At 40.2% G+C, this 18605-nt stretch overlaps 1 protein-coding gene across 3 annotated transcripts in view; it reads left to right on the top strand.

Moving 5' to 3' along the window:
• Window positions 1–18605, top strand: part of PRDM1 (PR/SET domain 1) — a 105405-nt gene that overhangs the window by 25274 nt on the left and 61526 nt on the right. The window contains exon 1 of one of the 3 annotated variants that reach the window (XM_055713647.1): window positions 14070–14302. The exons of the other annotated variants lie outside the window; for them this stretch is intronic. The gene's annotated coding sequence lies outside the window, so the exon portion shown is untranslated. Of the gene's footprint in view, window positions 1–14069; window positions 14303–18605 lie in introns of those variants that run through there. 3 annotated transcript variants of the gene reach the window in all.

The following is an 18605-nucleotide window of genomic DNA, read 5'->3' as shown; positions in this document are numbered from 1 at the left end:
AATAAAATAATTTCACCAAAGCAACATTTATCATCTGAACTGCGCTAAGTAGGTTAATCAAACTGTAATATATTAAATGAACCACAAACACCACATCAGTTGTGCAAAGCTCTCTGGTTACACTTTCAGGTCTTGCATCCTAGTTACTCCTCTTCCATCCTGCCCAGCATAGAAATGCTGTAACACTTTAAAAACTCATAGCTCTTAACCAAAACCCATACGTGAACAATTTCAAGATGCACAGCACACTTTTAAATACTGTCTCCTGCAGACCCTTGCAGTGCTTAAGCACAGACTGTTTCTTGCAGGACCTATCTCATAAGAGCTTTAGGGGAGGGTCCCATAGGGACAGTTTCATCTTCTTGTCCTGACAACGAAGAAACTGGAAACACCCTTGCTATTTAGTTTAAAAAGATGTCAGCAGACATTGGAAAATTAAGATGGTTAAAAGAGAAGAAACATGAGTGAAAAAAGCTTCACAGGTTCTCAGCTCGTGCAGCATTCTCGTTCATGAGTGGCAGAAGTGCGAAGTAGATGGCACTGAGCTTCTCGTGAGTTGTTTTCAGCAGGGTAGAGACAGACTGATCCTTGGATGGTGTCCATTGACTTACACAGCTTCCTCTTTCCAAGGTGCTTCCTTGCAGAAGGTGTGACCAAAATGGCAGGCCATCTGAGATTATGCTAAATTACGGTGCTTTAGGAATGATGCTTGGTGTTGGACAAGCAGTAGCCACCACAGGGATGTGTACCATGGCAGCTCTGGTTTGTAAGCAGCTGGATCCATGTTTGCAGGAGGTCTCAAATAATGCATTTCTGTTTGCAAATGTTTAAACAAAATTTTAAAGTAGTTTGGGGTTTTGTGCCAGGGTCTATGAGCACCCCTCCATGTGCCCCATCAAAATTCCTCATGAGGAAGGCCACTTCAGAAGGTATGCTCTTCTGTTGTTGTAACAGCTCTACTTTCCAGAGAATTAAGCATAAAACTATAATTAATACGGTTATGAAAACAGACAAGCAGCCTCTCTAAATACAAGCATACAGCTCAGTAGCTAAAATGATTGCATATCAGCAATAAAAAAATAAATTCCTGTACAATAAACATCATTTTCTCTTTTGCTAATCTAAAGAGAAACATTCTTGTTCTTCATGTAAACAAGGCAACTGTAGTTACTTTCCTATTTTGGATTTCATCAGTGCGTTGTCACAGTTTATTTTCCAAAATCTAATAAAATGGATGGGAAAAATTCTTTGAAACTCATTAAAATGAACCTTAATATGTATAATTTAAAATGTGGTTTCTCTGCTTCTACAAGCTGTTTGCATGCTATGCTATACTGCTGGTTTAGGATCTCTTAGATGAGGGAAGAGTGATGAATAATAAAGCTGCAGCTTTCCCCAGTGTAGGGGTGACTGCTTGAACAGAGATTTCTACCAACACAAAGAGAATTTGTGAGAAGGCATAAGGCTGCTATTTGTTGTGGTAGCTTCTGAGCCTAAATAATAACTCTGCAAATTGAACATAGGGGTCTCAAATTGCTGCCTCATACCAATTCCCAGGATATTTCAAATCTCAGCTGAAAACAAAACCCCAAACTTTTCTTTTCCATGGGTTTCTGCAAATAATGTATTCAGGTTGGGTCTGTGTCCTCTCTTAAAAGTTTGGTCCTAGGTTCTGGCTCTGAACCAATGGCAAAATTGCAATCAGGAAAAATACAGTTTTAACTTGGGTCTGTATTGAGACCATTAATTTTATTTTCAGTCATGCAATTTCAAGACAAGATCATGAATTAATGCAAATTTTTAAACTGTATTTCGACAGTTTCACAGCACACACAAAAATCACACAAAGGTGATTTATAGCTTATCACTTGCAGCATCATCAGGAAGGTTTTATGTGGGCCTGAATTTGTTCCATGTGCTCACAGTAGCTCTGAATGGCACAACCTCCTGTAATGTTTTAAGTGTCACAGAAGTATGAAAATATACATTTCTCTGTCACTGTTAATGTGATACTGAGCTGTGACAGATTTATGAAAGAAGCTATGTCTAAGAGGCACTATTTCTATATGAGGTACTGCAGGAAATATATGAGAAATGGTGCGGAGTTAACACACTTTGACAAAAACTATGGGTTCAATGTCTTGCACGTATAGAGTATTATTTTCTTCTCCTCTCCCAGATTAGTATATTGTGTTTAGATGACAGAGGTAATACAAATAATGCTCTAGCTCTGCAAACATTCAGTGGGATTGCCCATGGCAGAAAAGCTACATTCATTTGTCAGATAGGCAATTTAGAGAGATAGTAGGATTCATAACAGAGCATTTTGCTTGCTTGCTTGCTTATAAACGGTTTATTTTTGGCTGATCTTAGGTTGGCTGTGTGCAGACGGCATCAAGCCATGTTCTGAGGCAAACCTGCTTTGTTACGTTTTGGAAAAAATGGTTTGGATTATGGTTTTCCCTCAAATTATTAACAGGCACAAATGGTGTTTGATTTAACTTGCTTTTTATTTACGTAATGATCAATAATAGCGTAATGTCTGAATTAACTTGGAAATCATACAACTGTTTCTGTTTGACCTGGTTTCTACATTTGGATGAGTTTCCTTTTTCTGCATATAAATATCCATAAAAACATGTTGACAATTTCTGGTCTCACCTAGTTATTCACTTTTTTGTGGCTACTGCTATCTTTATGAGTTTGATTCTCACACACTTATGTACCCATGTTCCACTTGATGGCCTGTTAACACATATTATACAAATAACCCCCCCTCAGTTTCATCTCATTCTAGTGTAATATTCTTCTCAGAGAATCACAGAATTAAGAGATAGGAAGGTCAACTTGTACGTGCTTTTTAGTTGTGTAAGACTGTTCCCCAATTCCAGACTCTTATCTGTTCTTTTTGATTATTTTTATTACTTATCAGTTGTCTGTTACTTAATAGATGGCTAGATACCATGTTATTTAGGTAGAAAGCTTTCTTTGCCCCTGAAGCTTGAGCAGTTAGTCATTTATTATTATCCGCAGAACATTGTTTTTCCTATGGAAAGACTGGTAGCTATGCTGTTTATAAGCTGGCTACTAAGAAGGCGTAAAACCCCATACAGTTCTGACTGTTCCTCTATACATGGAAAGTACAAAATAATTTAAGAACTGTGTTTCTCCTTTTTACTCAGGCAATGTTCCGAGTAAGATTTCAGCAGAATTGCTTTTGTGATGCAGCAAAAAAAAACCTGGCCGAGGACTCCAGTTTGTCCTCACTCTCTTTCTTTCTCATTTTTATGTCTTGCAAGCAGATATCGCCGTTACCCAAATTAACCTTTTCTGAGTTTTGCTTTCCTGCACCCCCTGTATTTGGATCAGGCTTCTTTCTGGGTGGGGCGAAAAGTGAACTCCTCTAACATACAGTACAAATTAGGTCTTTTTAAAAACAAAAACTTTTCTTAAGAATAGCTGTATTTTCTTTCTGACAAAAGAAGGGAAAACACAAGTGCGCACAGTAAATCAAGAAGTCAAATGTGTGTAATCTGATGCCAAGTGTAAACATGTATGGACTTTACAAGGCTTGCCGACACTAGATACTCTGATTTTCTTTCATTTGAAAAAGTGCTTTTGAGTTTTCACAGTAGTGCTTGCAAGAGGCAGTCAAAATCGCAAAGTGAATAAAAGCAGGTCTATACAACAGCTCATGTTGAATCAAGGCTTTTCTAATTTTTTATGGACACAGTATTTTCCACTTAGAGTAGCTAATATAAATTTGGTAGATCTAGCTCCATATGCAGCAGGGCTTTTTGGCAGAAAGTTTCTTAAGTGAATACTATAAAAAGCTGCTAAAGAGTGAAAATATAGTCCCTCATATAGTAACAAAACTGTTTGATTCCAGGGGAGGTTAAGCACCTAACTACCTCAGGATATTGGCCCTAAAGACCACCTGAATACCTTTCCAGCACCGAAGGCCCGAATACCTACCTTTCTGTGTTGGCTGAAGGAAAAACATTGCAGAAGTTAGCGATTTAATAAATAAAAATGTTGTCTTGTCTTCACTACTATTCTATCAGGCTGCTGCTGTAACAAATCATGGTATTACTCCATTTGTGCAGAAGTACTGCTGTAAAACTAAATTTTCAGGCTGCTTAACATTTGTACTGAACGGTTCAAGCTGTGTTAATTATCTATCTGTGAGTGCTCTGGTACTGAATGTTGGTTGGGTAGATCCCAGAGGTCTGCCAAGGAATTTTTCACATAATTTTAATGTTAACAGTATTTTTGTAGCTGGGTATTTATTTTAAACATAAGACCAGAGTTTCTAAGCACTAAAAAAAATCACATTTGCAGTTGCTGAGTGGGACTTCTGTTCTTCAGCCTTACCTCTAATTACAACCCATGACTGTTAGAAGGGGTGTTTCATTTTTGCTTGTTCATGCTTTAGAGCAGTTACCAGATTGCTTTGATACTGTTGTGAGGAGGCAAATGTATGAATTTAGCCCTCTACATATCTTCTGGAGATGGTGAGGCATGTGGTAGTCTTTATTTCTGGCAAAGAGGGAGATACTGATCAACATGCAGTTACAGGAGCTTTTCTGTGCTGAGAGACAGCGTGCCTCACAGTGGACAGTCTGAGACTCTGATGTCCTGGCATGCAAGGAAAATGAAAGATCAGGGAGATGTTACATCATCTTTCTTCCTCCCCTCCCTCCTCTTCCTCACTTGGCGGTGGCTGAGGGCTGGTTCAGCCTACCATGTGAGCTACAGCAGCCATAAGACTGGTCCAGCCTAAGCCACTTGGCACTTCTGAAAAAAATTGGGCACCAGAATCCAGCTTGAGGAATGGATGACTTGCAGCTCTGGAGAAGCATGGTGCTCGAGGAGCTGTATTGGTAGTTCAGGATTGCCATAATAAACCCATGAACCTAATGCTGGGCTTTCCCCACATAGGCCTATAGGCAGAAAGGACAGCAGGATGCTGGGTTCACCCAGTGTCGGTGACATCCTATGGCTGGCAAACTCCCACCTGCCCCAGCCTGGACACATGGAGCAAATGTAGCACTAGCCAAGTCCCCAGCCCCAGAGCTGTCTAGGGAGCGACTCATTCCCTCCTCATAACCACCTTGGGCACAACCGCTTCAGTAGGTTGTGATTGCTCCTCAGGAAAACTGACAGGAAGGGATGGGATGGCTTGCTACCGCCTGCCCTGCTTGTGCCACCAGACCTGAGGGACACCTTCTAAAGAAGGATCTAGAAAAGCCTAGATGGACTCATACAGTGCTTCTCTTTCCCTCCCCTCCTCCCCGAAGCTTTTTCCATGTAAAAAACCCAGAGAACTGGCTCCTAGAAGTCATTTGGATTAATATAAACTCTTGATAGTGTCACGTAGCCCTTGGAATAATTCCCAATAAACCCTGGCTTATTTGGAAAAATTGCTTCTTAAAAGAAATGCACAAACATTGGTCTTGATCCAAAGCCATGAAATCAACAGGGAGACTTTCATTACAGAGGGCTTTGGATCTGGCCCATTGGTGGCTATGACCAGAATGATGGTCTGTTACAATAAATCATTTTTAGATTCCTAGTTTACAGATGCCTGCAAAGTTTTGGTGAGAGGAGAAAGAAAAGAACAACCTTCAGCTGCCTTCCAGTGAAATCTCCTTCTCTTTTCCAAACTCTTTGAAACTGTAATTTATGGACTGTCTTATTATTCTACTTTGAATGCAGTACCTTTTCTTCTCTCTTTTTACAAAGATTAGAGATATATCTATAACGATTTAGAATGCAGAGTGAATTAGCTGTGCCAAGGGCTTCTGATGTTCTTAATTTTCTTTTTTTGTTTTCCTTAACTGCTCAGTTTTTTGGATTATCTGAATCCATAGGTCATAGTTTAAATACCCATGACACAAAAGAAGAGACAGAGAGAACAGCAGGGACTGAAAGAAAAATTTGAAGTTTGCTGTAGTTAATGTGTTATGTATTGAGTTCTTCATTGTGCTTCTGCAGAACAGAAGCTTGAAATTGCTTATTTGTTAGTATAATTTGCTTTGCATCCAGTTTTTTATCATTTGAGTTTGGGTATTATTTTTTTTTTTGAGAACAGTGGACACAGTGCACTTGCTTTGTCAGAAAACTACAGGCTTCACTAGAGGAGAGTTGCTAAATACAATAATACAATGAAGAACAAAGTATTGGTTTAGAGGTTGGAGAATGGAGTTTGTATGAGTTAAGAGTATCAAGGTAGAATGTTTTACCTGCAGGAAAGCCAAGAAAAATATTTAAATTGGTGCAGAAAATATGGGGTCTTTAGATTATCACTTGTAATATAATCAAACCCCATCTTCCAAGAACTGTGAGTCAGGCTTTAAAGTCATGAAGTTTTTTTTAAAAATCACAGATTATGAAAGTAATACTTTGAATATTTGAAGGCTTTAATTAGCCTTCTGGGTTTGGTGCTATTAGATTTCAGTTTCAGGTTTTTCTTTGTCACCAAGAAGACTAGACACTTCATTTCTTTCTCTCCTGAAGGCTGAGATCCCCACAAAATCATGATTTTTTTAATACAAAGCCTTACAGAAAGCCTGTCTGGTAAGACTCAAAGTAGAATTCTTAAATGCTCACAGCACTGGTCTTGCATAAAATACAAGCTGATAGTGGATAAGCAGAGTCTCCAAACTAACTCTAATAAACACATTCTGTTCCTCACTTCATCTGATAGATATCACTGCAACATCCTTAAAAGCTGTGCTCATAAATTCTTAAAGGAGCACCTGTTACCCTTAACTGTGCAGAACAGTCTCTGCTGTGCCTGCAGTGGGAGAGGTTCTCCATCTCCCAGGCCATGCTGGCGGCTCCAGGTGTGTCTTCTGCTATCCTTTGTACTGAGGAAGGAGAAAGCAGGGGGCAAGAGGGTGCAAAGTGGGCTCTGTCTGTCTCTCTAATTAGCAGCTCTAATTAGTTGTCTTTTTCCAGAAGCCATGGAAATGGTGGAGGGGTGACACTAGTAGTAGGTTTTCCCATTGACAAGTCTGGAAATTAGGTAGAGACTGACATTTTTCAGGTCATCCACAACAGGCAATAGCACATCTGAGGAATTGATGCATGGGCAGAGAAGCAGCACAGGATGCTTTAGAGGGTTTAATTTACTACCCTGCTAGGATTAGAAGTATGGCTGTATGGTGTTTTAAGTGTCCCAGAGAGATGAATTAAACTCCATTCTTCTGTTAGGCTCACAGTGAAGACAGTAATGTTCTGGAAACAGGACCAGATTCACAAATAAGTGCTATATCTTGGACCAAACTTTTGGACTCATGTGATGGCAGGATCTCATGAGTGAGCTTTGATTGTTTTTTCTGGAGGAGGTAAGAACGCTGAAGAGAAAAGATGGTCCATATTTTTGCCCTTAATTTTGAAAAGGGGTGACCATTTCAAGTAGAAAATGAGTTCTAGCTGGGGTAGGGACACCTGGGTTAGGATGAAGATGTCTTACTGAGTCCCAAGTGAAGAAGTCTAGGCAGTCGCAGGGAAGAGACACAAGGTGATCTGAATGGCTAGGCCATGCCCTCCCTTGTCCATCAGTTCTTCTGGCTGGAGCAGGACAGTACTGTGCAAAGGGAACATACTAATTCCTGATTTTGCTTGTCTCACTACATCTTACCAGCTCCTTTTTCTGAATGCATGAGACTGAGCAAACAAGGAGAAGCTGTGGCACAGAGATGGGGACTGATGTGTGGAAGGTAAAAGGCCTCTTAGTCCCCCCTTCGACCAAGAAAATCCATACTTGGCCCCACTTGTGCAAGTTACTGCCTCTGGTTTGAAGAAATGGTTAAACCAGTGTACATTGGTTTGGGTTATTTTTCTGTTTTTGTTTTTGTTTTTTTGGTTGGTTGGTTTTCGCGTTTTTTTGTTTTGTTTGGGGTGGGTGGTACACTTTTGAGGTCTTTATAATGCTGAATGCCCAGAGTCTACATGCTATCGTTTATGTAAGTTGATGTGATTTCTTTAATATTCTGCATTCCTGCAAATACAGGATTATTTGCTTTCCAGCTTTTGAATGGTACAGTAGGATGTGTATATATATATAGATGTGTGTGTAGATGTGTTCACTTATGGTAAACGTGGAAATGGAGGAGACTTGAGAAGGATAAATGAAGAGTCAAAGTGAATCTCAGAGGAGATAAGTGGTGAAAATGGGTAAACAGAAAACTCCACTTCTGTGGGAAAACATGGAGGAACAAAACCACAAACAGGAGAGGAAACAGCCAAATCTAAACAATGAATTGCAGCAGCAAGCTGCAGCAAATGTGATTTTAAAGAGCAGAGTGATCACAACAGACATGCGTCACTGCAGAAGATCAAGTATGTCAGCACTGCTTTCCTGCTTCCCCATCCCCAGTACCTCCATGGAAAGCTCAGCCTCTCCTGTCCACCTTATTTGTTCAGTAGTGGACTTCATACGACTGATTCAGTTCTCATTAAACTGATTTACTGGGCTTGCTGGCTCTGCTCAGCTTCAGTTTATTCCTACTTTGTTTAAAATTCGGGAAGTGCTGGGGGAGGGGACAGGACACTAATGGCCATTCTCATGCAAGTGGAGTGGTAGCTGATTTATTGCAAAGGTTATAAAGGAAAAGTATTAAGTGTGTTCCATTCTGTTTGGCAAAGCCATCCTGCACAATGTCCAACAAAACCCAGAGACCGCTGGTTTGTACCAAAAAAAAAAAAAAAAAAAAAAGGGGGAGGAAGGGTATGCGTGTGTGTGGAGGGGGGACGCTCCACCAAAGATGTGCTCTTCTTCTTTTGAGCATTAATTAAGACTGTAAATCACAGGCAACATGAAACAACTGTATTCGATGGAACGTGGACAGTTCTGGAGTTCTGCTGTGCTTGTGCGATCAGTTTGAATACCTACACTGAAACACTAATGGGAGAGCAAACTTCAAAGAGAAATTTTGGCATGAAGAAGTGGTCTGCAGGACCATTACATGGATAAAGTTGTAAAATAGACTCCTCTGTGCAAACAGGGGATGGAGGTGGAATGAAAGTTTGAAAGGTTTATAGGAAATCAGGCTGCTTTTCCTTTTCATGCCCAAAGTCAGTCCCACATTAATTTGGTCTTGTCTTGAAATAGGCTCGTGTATTCGTGTTTTGAATGAAAGGGGGGAGAGGAGGGTGGCAGCAAAAAAAAAAAAAAAGGGTACTTGAATAATGAAAAGCTCACTTAATTGTCTTTAAAATTAATTTTCCTTCCCTAATAAATAGTTGAGGAAGGTCTTTTGTCATATCATAAGTAATGGTTGTTACACATTCCCAGGTTTATAGAATTTAAAGCCTAAATTTGTTATGATCAAGTAGTTTTATCTTCAGCAGAACATGAGTTATAGATAGCCAGTACTTCCAGCACAGATACCATGTCCTAAATGAATGTGCTAAAGCTCGTTTTTAGGAAGCCATCTAATCTTGATTTAAAGGCATTAAGTAATGCAGAACACCCACCACCACCACCTACCACCCCCACGTCAGGTTGTTCACTTTGTTATTATTTTTTTAAATAAAACTTAAATCTTTAATATTCTGCTTTATTTCTCCATGACTTCATCTAGTTTCAGTTTCTTGCTATCGTGTCTCTACTGGGCTGCAGTGGAGCTGTTGTAGTGTAGTTGAGAAGATGATTTTCACCCATTGTAAAATATGGTCCATTTGTTCCTCATTTTACTTTGGTGTAAAGCTACTGGATGCAAGTAACATCTTGATGAAAACCGGTCTGTCCTTAATAGTTAATTCACAAGCAACATATTTCCCAGCACAACATATTTACGTAATTATAAGTAGACTTCTGTCCAACTACTTGTCCGGGATTCCTCAAAGCATTTTTGGTTTGCCAAGTGTGGTTTGAGATGTTATTCATAACATGGGGGATTCCAGAATGACTGATGAGGTTAATTTTCCTTCTTGTAGAATATGATATTGTAATAGAGATGCTCTCTTTAGATATGCAAGACGTAAAAAAAAATATTTTTAAAATTTAAAGAATAACTTTGAAAATGAAATCTGGAGTTAACTGCCCAGAGAGGCTGTGGATGCCCCTTCCCAGGAACTGTTCAAGGCCAGGCTGGATGGGACTTTGAGCAACCTGGTCTAGTGGAAGGTGTCCCTGCCCATGGCAGGGGGGTTGGAACTAGATGATCTTTAAGGTCCCTTCCAACCCAAACCATTCCATGATTCTGTATTTAGTATATAGGAGTCAGGAGCCCTGTTTACAGCAGTAGTCCCCATGCTTGCCATAAAGCTGCTGCTTTTCACTGACCTTACTAATTTTATGCCATCAAAGGATAACCACCTGATGTCATGATACTACTCTGAAGACTCTTCATTAATATAGATACATTATTTCTGTATTTAAATATAGTATAAGTGTTTATGCAATAAGCAGGGAAAAGGAATTTGTTGTATTACAGGAATGCGCATGCAAGAGGGTTTATGGAATGAGAACTCGAGTGCCTTAAACCAAAGGTAGGGTTCAGAGTAATTGGACTTGTTGTAACTTGCAGAAAGGGCCAGTTTATCTGTATGCTTATTATGTTGTCAAGGAAAGTACTTGATATACAGCACGTGTCCACTGCTTTGCCACTGTGTTAGTACTTCAAGACAGTACCTCTCCTTTCCTTAATGACAGAAAAAAACATTAACTGACCTTCTGTTACATTTAAGACAGCATCTTTTTTCTTGGTTGGGAGCCAGGATTGTGCTGGCTTAGTATGTTGTGCCATTCAGAGGTACTCAGGTGGTCTTGAATGAAAATAAATGTGTGCTGTTTGCTAAAAATCAAACCATAGCACTGTCATATATTTGAAAAGGCTTACACTTGCATGTAAGGCTTATGCTTGTATGTCCAAATAGTTTAAAGGGTGCAGTCTTGAACTGTATCTATGCTGGAAGAAACGTTGTCAAGAAGGCAGAGGTAACGGTTGACACCACTTAGTAGCATTCAGCTACTAAGGATATCATGTGCAGTCACCATGCAAAAGCATACTTTCATTATACAGTTGTCTTTCTGGCAGTGCTGTGACTAGTTTAGATTGGCTGTGGCTAAATACGTGGTCACAAACTTCTGGCCTGAAATGATAGGCAGACGCAAGGGATCTGTCCCAGGCTCTTTAAAACAAGCATGCTATCACCTTGGTTCCTTAGTTGCCCTGGTGTGTATATTCCTGTCAGTTCTTGGATCAGCCAGGAACAGTACCTATCCATAGCCCAGGGATTTATGTCAGTTCACAGGTAGTTTATATGTATGGGAAGCAGGCAAACGTTTCTGAATGGGAGGTGATAAAAGGAAGCAAGAACCAAGGAAGGTGCTGGGTTTTCCATTTCTTGTTGACTTCAGATCAAGATTCATTGTGTTCCACGGAAATGCACTCCCTGCAGATGAAATGCATGGAATTAGTAGCCAAGTGAAAAACACTGGCTAGTGCTATGTAAATGAATGGGCTTTCTGCCCATGCCGGTTGAATCTGTGATAGCAGAACAGCTGAGCAAACGACCTTCGACGGCATTTGATACCAATGTGGTTGCTGTTCCACAGTGATCTTGTATCTGTCTATACTCACAGGCAAGGATGCTTTAAGTGTCATGTGGTAGCAAGCATATTGACTTGGAAGAGAGAACATCCAAACTGAATTTCATGGTCTCCCTTTGTCTCCAGTGTGATTCTGGGCAGCGAGCTGGGGTGGCATATTTTTCACCCAGCTTCATATACCTGAATTTGAGTCAGTTCTCTCAGAGTTCCCTTTTCCGTCCATAGGGAAAACCAGCCAACATTTGCAACACATTTATCAATCTCTTTCAGACATCTGCAACCAAGAAGTTTACCTTTAGTCAGATGAAACTGACACTTAGCACCAGTCTTTAAAATGTTTTGAGATGTCCGATAATGCAGATGAATACATACTGGACATATTATCAAAAGTTGGTGGAGATCACTCTAGGCTGTTCTGCCTCCCCCAGGAGACTAAATACCCTTAAATCAGTTTCTGGGCCTCTGGATTAATGATGCTAGCTTACTGGGCATAGGAGCCCTGGGTGCTGGAAATCTATACTGCTAACTGGTAGGGATGGTTACTAGCAGTTTTGGTCTGACTCAGCCAACACTCTTTTGGACAATTTCTGGGCACAGTTCAGGTGTTAAAAACAGACCAGGGGTCATTGCTGGCAGGTGACTTGGATGTAGCCCTGTTGCAGGGGCTAAAAGATGCTCGTAGGTTGGACATAGGCCCTTCTGGGTGAGTAGTTTGCAGTGCTGTAGAATGGTTACAGCCGTGGCTGTAGCCTGTGTGTCCCTGTTTCTTGTTTATTAAATTGTGGCCATAGCGTTCCCTGCCTTGTAGTTGTTTATGAGTGTAAGTTAAAGCTCGTGGAAGAGTGCCCAGCCAGGGTAGTTTACAGCTGGAGCAGTTCCTTGATCCATTTTGCACACAACTGTAAAAATGCTTGTGTCTTTATCAGTGAGGACAACTGGGGTGGGGGAAGGTAAATGTGTCTGCAGGTAGAAAGGGGGTAGCAGCAACTGCCTTAAACCAGCATTGCTGCCAGAAACTTCTTTAAAAGACCCCCTGCCAACTTCACCTGCCAATCCATGGTCGTTTGCATAGTTCAGTATATTGGCTTTAGGGAGCCCCAGAACAAAGGGTTTCCTTAAAAACCTCAGACTTTACTCAGATAAAACTCCCACTCATGCCCCAGGAAGTTTTGCATGATGAAGAGTGATGGGATGGTGTCTCAGCTTTGCAGTGTGTACTGCTTATAGCCACTTTCTAGTTTTGTGGATGAGTAAGACTGTTCCTGTTTAGAGGGAAACTTGGAGTATATTTGCTCCCGCTCAGTTTGCTGGAAAGTTTTTTTTACCATCTTCTTTCTGGATGGCTTTTGAGGAACCTACAGGTGAAGAGGAAGGGCACCCGCCAGAAGGAGGTGCCTTTGGGTGAGTGCTGAGAAGGAGGGGGCTTTGAAGATCTTAGCAGGCAAGCAGTGCCATTTAAGTTTCTTAAGTTGCCCGTACTCCCACCCACATGAGACCCAAGATTTTGGAAGTGAGAAGTTACTCAGCCCTGGCAGGACTGCTGCTCACCCCAAGCTCAGCCCGTCAGTCTGTTCAGTGTTTGGGGATTCTGAGATGCCTTTTTTGCCCTCCTTTGCTGGTGTGGCAGGTATGCTGCATCATGTCTTTCGCTTCTCTGATTCTGCAATTACTCATTGTTATTTTGTGTGAGCAAAGCAGGCTGATCTTACAATACCTTCCTTGTCAGCATGTCTTGCAGTTTCTGTTTCCTTGGATGAAGCAGTAAAGCAGTGACTTCAGGGCCAGAGAATTGGGCCTGATTTCGTCAGCTGGAAGGTGACTAGTTAAAATCTAACTAGCAGTCTCACACCCAGTGCCTGACAGGAACAGTCTTTGAAGACTATTAAGAAAACAAAAATTCCCTGCTCTGTCGTATAATGGAAATGAGTATACTTCAACGGCCATCCCCTCTAATCTGTTAGCCAGTCCTTAGCAGCTTACCAAGCCTGTATTTAACCTATTTCCCTAATGGCAATTAAGAAATGTTTTCATTTCCCAGGGAGAGGATTGCCAATGAAATCCCCCTCTCCCCCAATCCCCATCCTGTGGCTCCGCTCTCTCCCTCCTCTTCCCCACACCCCAGCTCCTTCTTCCTTAGCCCAAGGCATCCAAAGCATTCCCCCTGTGTTTGGGTAGCATGCAGTGAGGAAGAAATGATTAAGCAGCTGAATGTTTGAAATCCAGCTAAATGCACCGATTATTATCTGCTTAGGGCTTTCTTATCTCGAACTGTGTGGTGCTTAATGGCAGGCCCATTGTTTTCAGCTCAAAGGTATTAATGAAGGAATCAGGGCAGCAGGCTGATGTCATAGGTGGCTGAAAGGTGACTTGCTGCACTGATTTCCCTTACTCCACCCCTTCACAACTCCCTTCCAACTAGTTCAGGAGAAGGGTTAGTATTTTTAGAGTGGAGGGGAAGGACAAAAACAACCCCACCAACAGGCAGGTTGCATTTGTGTGTCTGGTAAAGGGATTGCAGAGGCTCCTAAATATCCTGCTTAAAAGATATACTCTCTTAGCTTCTGCTCTACTTTCTCACTTCATAAAGACTCTGAACTGCTGGCACGGGTCTCAGTGTGAAAGCGGTCGGCTGGCCCTTGCTTACACCTGCCCTAGGCACTGGCCAGCAGACTGCACCTTACCTTCTGACCTGTATCCGAGGTTTCCACTTGGTGCTTTCAATGCGAAGAAAGAGCTGTAAGTAGCTGCTACCAAGGGTTACTTCTTGAGGCGGATGCAGCCCCCAAGACGATGTACAACTTGAGAAAGTGTTTATGTAGTCAAGTATCAGTTGTACTTTTTGGCACTCTTCCGAGTTAAATTGCTTTTTTCTTTTTTTTTTTTTAGTGTACATTAGATGCAGAGTGATGTATGTTTGTGTGAAGAGAGGCTTGTCTCTCTGGGGTGGGGTATTGTGAGTGTATTCAGTTTTCTGTTACATGGTACAAATAGGGGAAGAGGTGAAGATTCAGAGATTAGTTTTCACTGTCATTGCTTGTATTTTAATCATATATTATTAACTCTGTAATTCTCTTTGTAACAGATGTAATCTGACATTCCCTGCTTTTTTTGTCATGGACTTTAAAAACATGCTGCTTTCTGTGACTTAAGAATGAATATTATTGCTGTACACTGTAGACTTAGCATCACACTGCCTAAGTATGGTAAATGCAAATAAAATTTCATCAAGTTTTTTTTTTTTTTTAACGGACCCAGCTATGAATTTGAAGAAAAATGTGTTACCAGAAACTGACTTGTGGAGCTTTTGTGATTTATGAAACAAAAGAAAAATAGGTTTTAGACAGTGGTGTCATAAGGTAGTAGGCAGAGGTCTTGTGTCCATACATACCCAAGCAGCTCTCAGACAAGAATAGAAAATAATGCTTTTTTTTTTTCTTCATTTGAATGAAACAGACTTTTCATGTAGCATGTAATTTAATCAGAGGCTCTACAGTTAAAATTAATGTCTTTGCTGGCATGTGGTTAGTAGGTTAGGATTTCTGTCTTACCTAAATGAATGAGTGAAGAGTTTACTTTTTTTTTCTTATTTTTTTTATTGCTTTGGGTTTTTTTTTCTCCTTCTCAGTTTAGTTTTAGTCTGGTGAACACGTGGTAGCTTTCACTGTTCACTGGAGTATTTCATGCCTCTTGAAGGAGGTGTCTAAATAGTCCACAAGCAAAGGCTAGACCTCAGAAGAGAAAGCGGAGGCAGGAAAAAGTGGCACTGAATATCCACACATGCATCAAAGCCAGCTGCTATCTTGATGACAAAGATTTGCTTAACAGCGTATCATCAAACATGGGAATGTTCCCTTCCATTTTTTTTTTTTCTGAGGAAAAAACCCAAACCTGTATACTACTAGATTTCTTTTGATACCAGGTAGCGTTCTGAAGGAAAGACCGGAGAACTTTTAAAAAATACTAGCTGAGGTGCTCCAAAAAGATTTGAGTGAACTGACCGGCACTTCCAGTCCTGTCCTCTCCCATCCCCCCTCCCCATTTCTGTAGGCTCAGCAGTAAAAACCTATTGAAATGTGAGATTACCGAACTGAAGCAATCAGTCTGAAACGATTAAGGAAAATTACTATTCTTTTCTTCAGATGACCAAAAGTCATTTTGTTCAGAGTTCCTTATCTTCGAGCTGCTGTTTCACAACTGTTTCTAAATTTGTATTTCCTATTAAAATCTAGGAGTGCTTTTCCTAGTATGTAAGTTTTTATGTAAAACCATCACCAGTAGTTATAGCAGTGGGGTCTGTCTTTCCCCTAAAATTATTAAATTAAAGGAAAGAGTGTTTGTTTATTTCTTCAGTAATTTAGCAGATTATGTGTCAAGCCCAGGGTGAAATTTTGTTTGCTGAACTTATCTTAAACCTCAGGAGGGGAGGAAGGTTCTGTTTAAAGGTCAAAGTATTTCAGGATTTGAATTCAGTGTACTTTTTACCTTTAAAGTTTTCCCTTACCCCACCCAGACCTCGGACCTTAGAAGCTTTTCAGATGTCTTACACATGTTCATCTTGTATTGAAAAATTTGAAATGGTTCTAAATTAAATCCTAGGATAGTTAAATATCCACGTGTATATCATCCACTGTGCATAGGCATCGCTCTGGGAAGAAATTCGGTGTTTGAGGTTAGGGGAGAATGCTGGAGCTGACAAAATTCAGATGCTAATGATAATTAATTTATGTACTGGCAAAGATAGGTGCACTGCCAGGTGCTTTACAGGCAGATAAGATCTGGTTTCAGCTTCAGTGAGTTTACAATCTGAGGCCCTGGTGTTGCAGATAGTTATGCATGTGAGTTGTGCCACCAAGTGAATGACAACTCATGCATGTGAAGTTACTCACCTGTAGTGAGCATTTCTGTGTACAGTTTCAAATACATAAGCTTTTCAATTGATTCCGTGGTGAGTCAATAATTATTTGGTGTGATAATTGAAGTTACTTAATAAGCTGTGCAAATCAGAATTTGAAAGAAAATACAGGAGTCGCCTTTCCTGAAGGGAATGGAAAACTGAGTTTTTTCTGGGAAGTTTTTTAGAACACAAACAGCCCATGTTAGATCTGGCACTTCCATGTCACTCTGGCTTAAATTATGTCTATTTGCTTACAAATCACACAGGAGAAAAAATCACCGGATAATTGGAAGGGAAAAGTGTTATTCCCCTTCCTCATTTGTCGTGATGCTGATCTTGGGGCCACATTAGGAGTGTTTCCAGTGAAATTACTTTCAAGTCTGGGAAAATTTAATCAGCAGAGGCCTTGGTAGCTGTAAATTTGTGGCAGCAGTCCCTAATTCATCTTGTAATTCTATGACAGGCTCTGAATTGCCCGTATTTGGCCAGGGATCACCTCAGTGGACAGTTAATGAAAGAGTAGAGGGAACTTGAAGGTCAGTCGCACTGAATTCTTTCTTCTTCCTGGATGTGTCTTTTTTATTGCAACCTATCTTTCTTTGTATAATTTATTAAAAAAAGTCCTTTTTTTTTGTTTCCTGCAAAGGCAAATCTATCCCTCTTTGTTCATCTGCCTTCTTTTCTTGAAGCATTTATAACACAGCCAAAAAAGTCTCAAAATAGATGTTTCCATTGAAATTACTAAACAGAATTACACTTTAGCCAATTTCTGTTTCTTGTCCGAGTGTGGCTGTGAGGATAAAACTGCAACAGATGCTGCAACCAGGTATGTTTTTGAGAGTGGAATGCGTACATTGACCTGTAAATCTGATCTCAGTACAATGAGAAGACTTTAGTTACTAGCTCAAGCTCAGAATAAATTAATTTGAACTTCAGAAAAGCACAAGACTGAGGAAAATAGCACAAGAAAATGCATTTGGGTCTGCTGGATTGAAACTAACCAGAAGATAAGCTGAAATAGCTTTTGTTTATTGAAAAACTATAGTAGATGGGTACTGACTTAGCCAGAAACAGAATTTTCTTGTGACGAGTGTAGTGTAACAGATATGTTGAAAATAAAATGGAAAAAATCAAAACAATGAGAAAGGCACAGAATAAAATTTATAATGGCCTTTCCATTTTCTTCTTTCCTCTTTCTTATTTAATAAAGTGAATGCCTGTTAACACTATTTTCTCTTTTTCAGGATCTTTTCTTTCTTTGGAGGACACCAGCCTTAACTTTTGTTTTTCTCAGTCACTTTCTGCCTTGGAGTACCTTGTGTCTTAATCTCTCTCTAGCTTATTGCTTCACCCAGTTTGCCTCGGTTTTTTATCTTTTTCCTATTGTGTTTTTTTTTGTCATTCATTTTGACTTCCATTCTGAAATGCAGTATCTTCCTACCTCAGAGTTCCCTTCCCCTGTTTAACCTGTGTCACAAAAAAAAATTTTAGGACTCACCATCATTTGACACTTCAAGATGAAGTGTTTTGAATGACCACTTTGGCTTCAGAGGAAAAGAAAGTGTTGGTAGATGAAGTAGTGGTTTTTCAGCACCTGATCTCTTAGCATCCTTTCAGTCACAAAAAAAATCACTCCTGCTTTCTCTCAGGTTGAAATAAAAATCCTTTGCAATGCTTGGACAGCTTAATATACTATTAAATTGAACATACAAAGTGGGGAGAAACAGGAGATAGGAGAAGTGGGTAGAGAAGTACACTTTCGGCCTGGTATACAAGGAAAAAATTAAAAAAAAATATTCAGAGGTGAGTTTGTTTTTCAAAGTACATTTAGTTTAAACTATCTGTAAGTATTACCTGCATTTTTATGGTTATCATCTAGTCAAGGATGCCCTTACTGTAAATACAGTACAATGAGCTTTTCTATTTGTAAACTTGGGATTTCATGTCACTTTTTAATAGGCTTCAGAAGCACACGTCCATTTGACTAGCTGTGATACAGCAGTGGTCATTACTAGCTGCAGGACGTGCTACTTAGCATGCACTAGCTGTGGCTGCCTCAGGTGATGCGACATCTTTTGTGAACAGTGTGACTGTGACCACTTGTCTTTTACCAGCACCAGGGGATTTCAAGCTTCAGCACTTTTG

The sequence above is a fragment of the Falco cherrug genome, chromosome 6 (assembly GCF_023634085.1).
Source record: "Falco cherrug isolate bFalChe1 chromosome 6, bFalChe1.pri, whole genome shotgun sequence".
Lineage (NCBI taxonomy): Eukaryota > Metazoa > Chordata > Aves > Falconiformes > Falconidae > Falco > Falco cherrug.
Note: the sequence above shows the minus strand (reverse complement) of the source record. Positions and strands in the feature narration are given on the sequence as shown.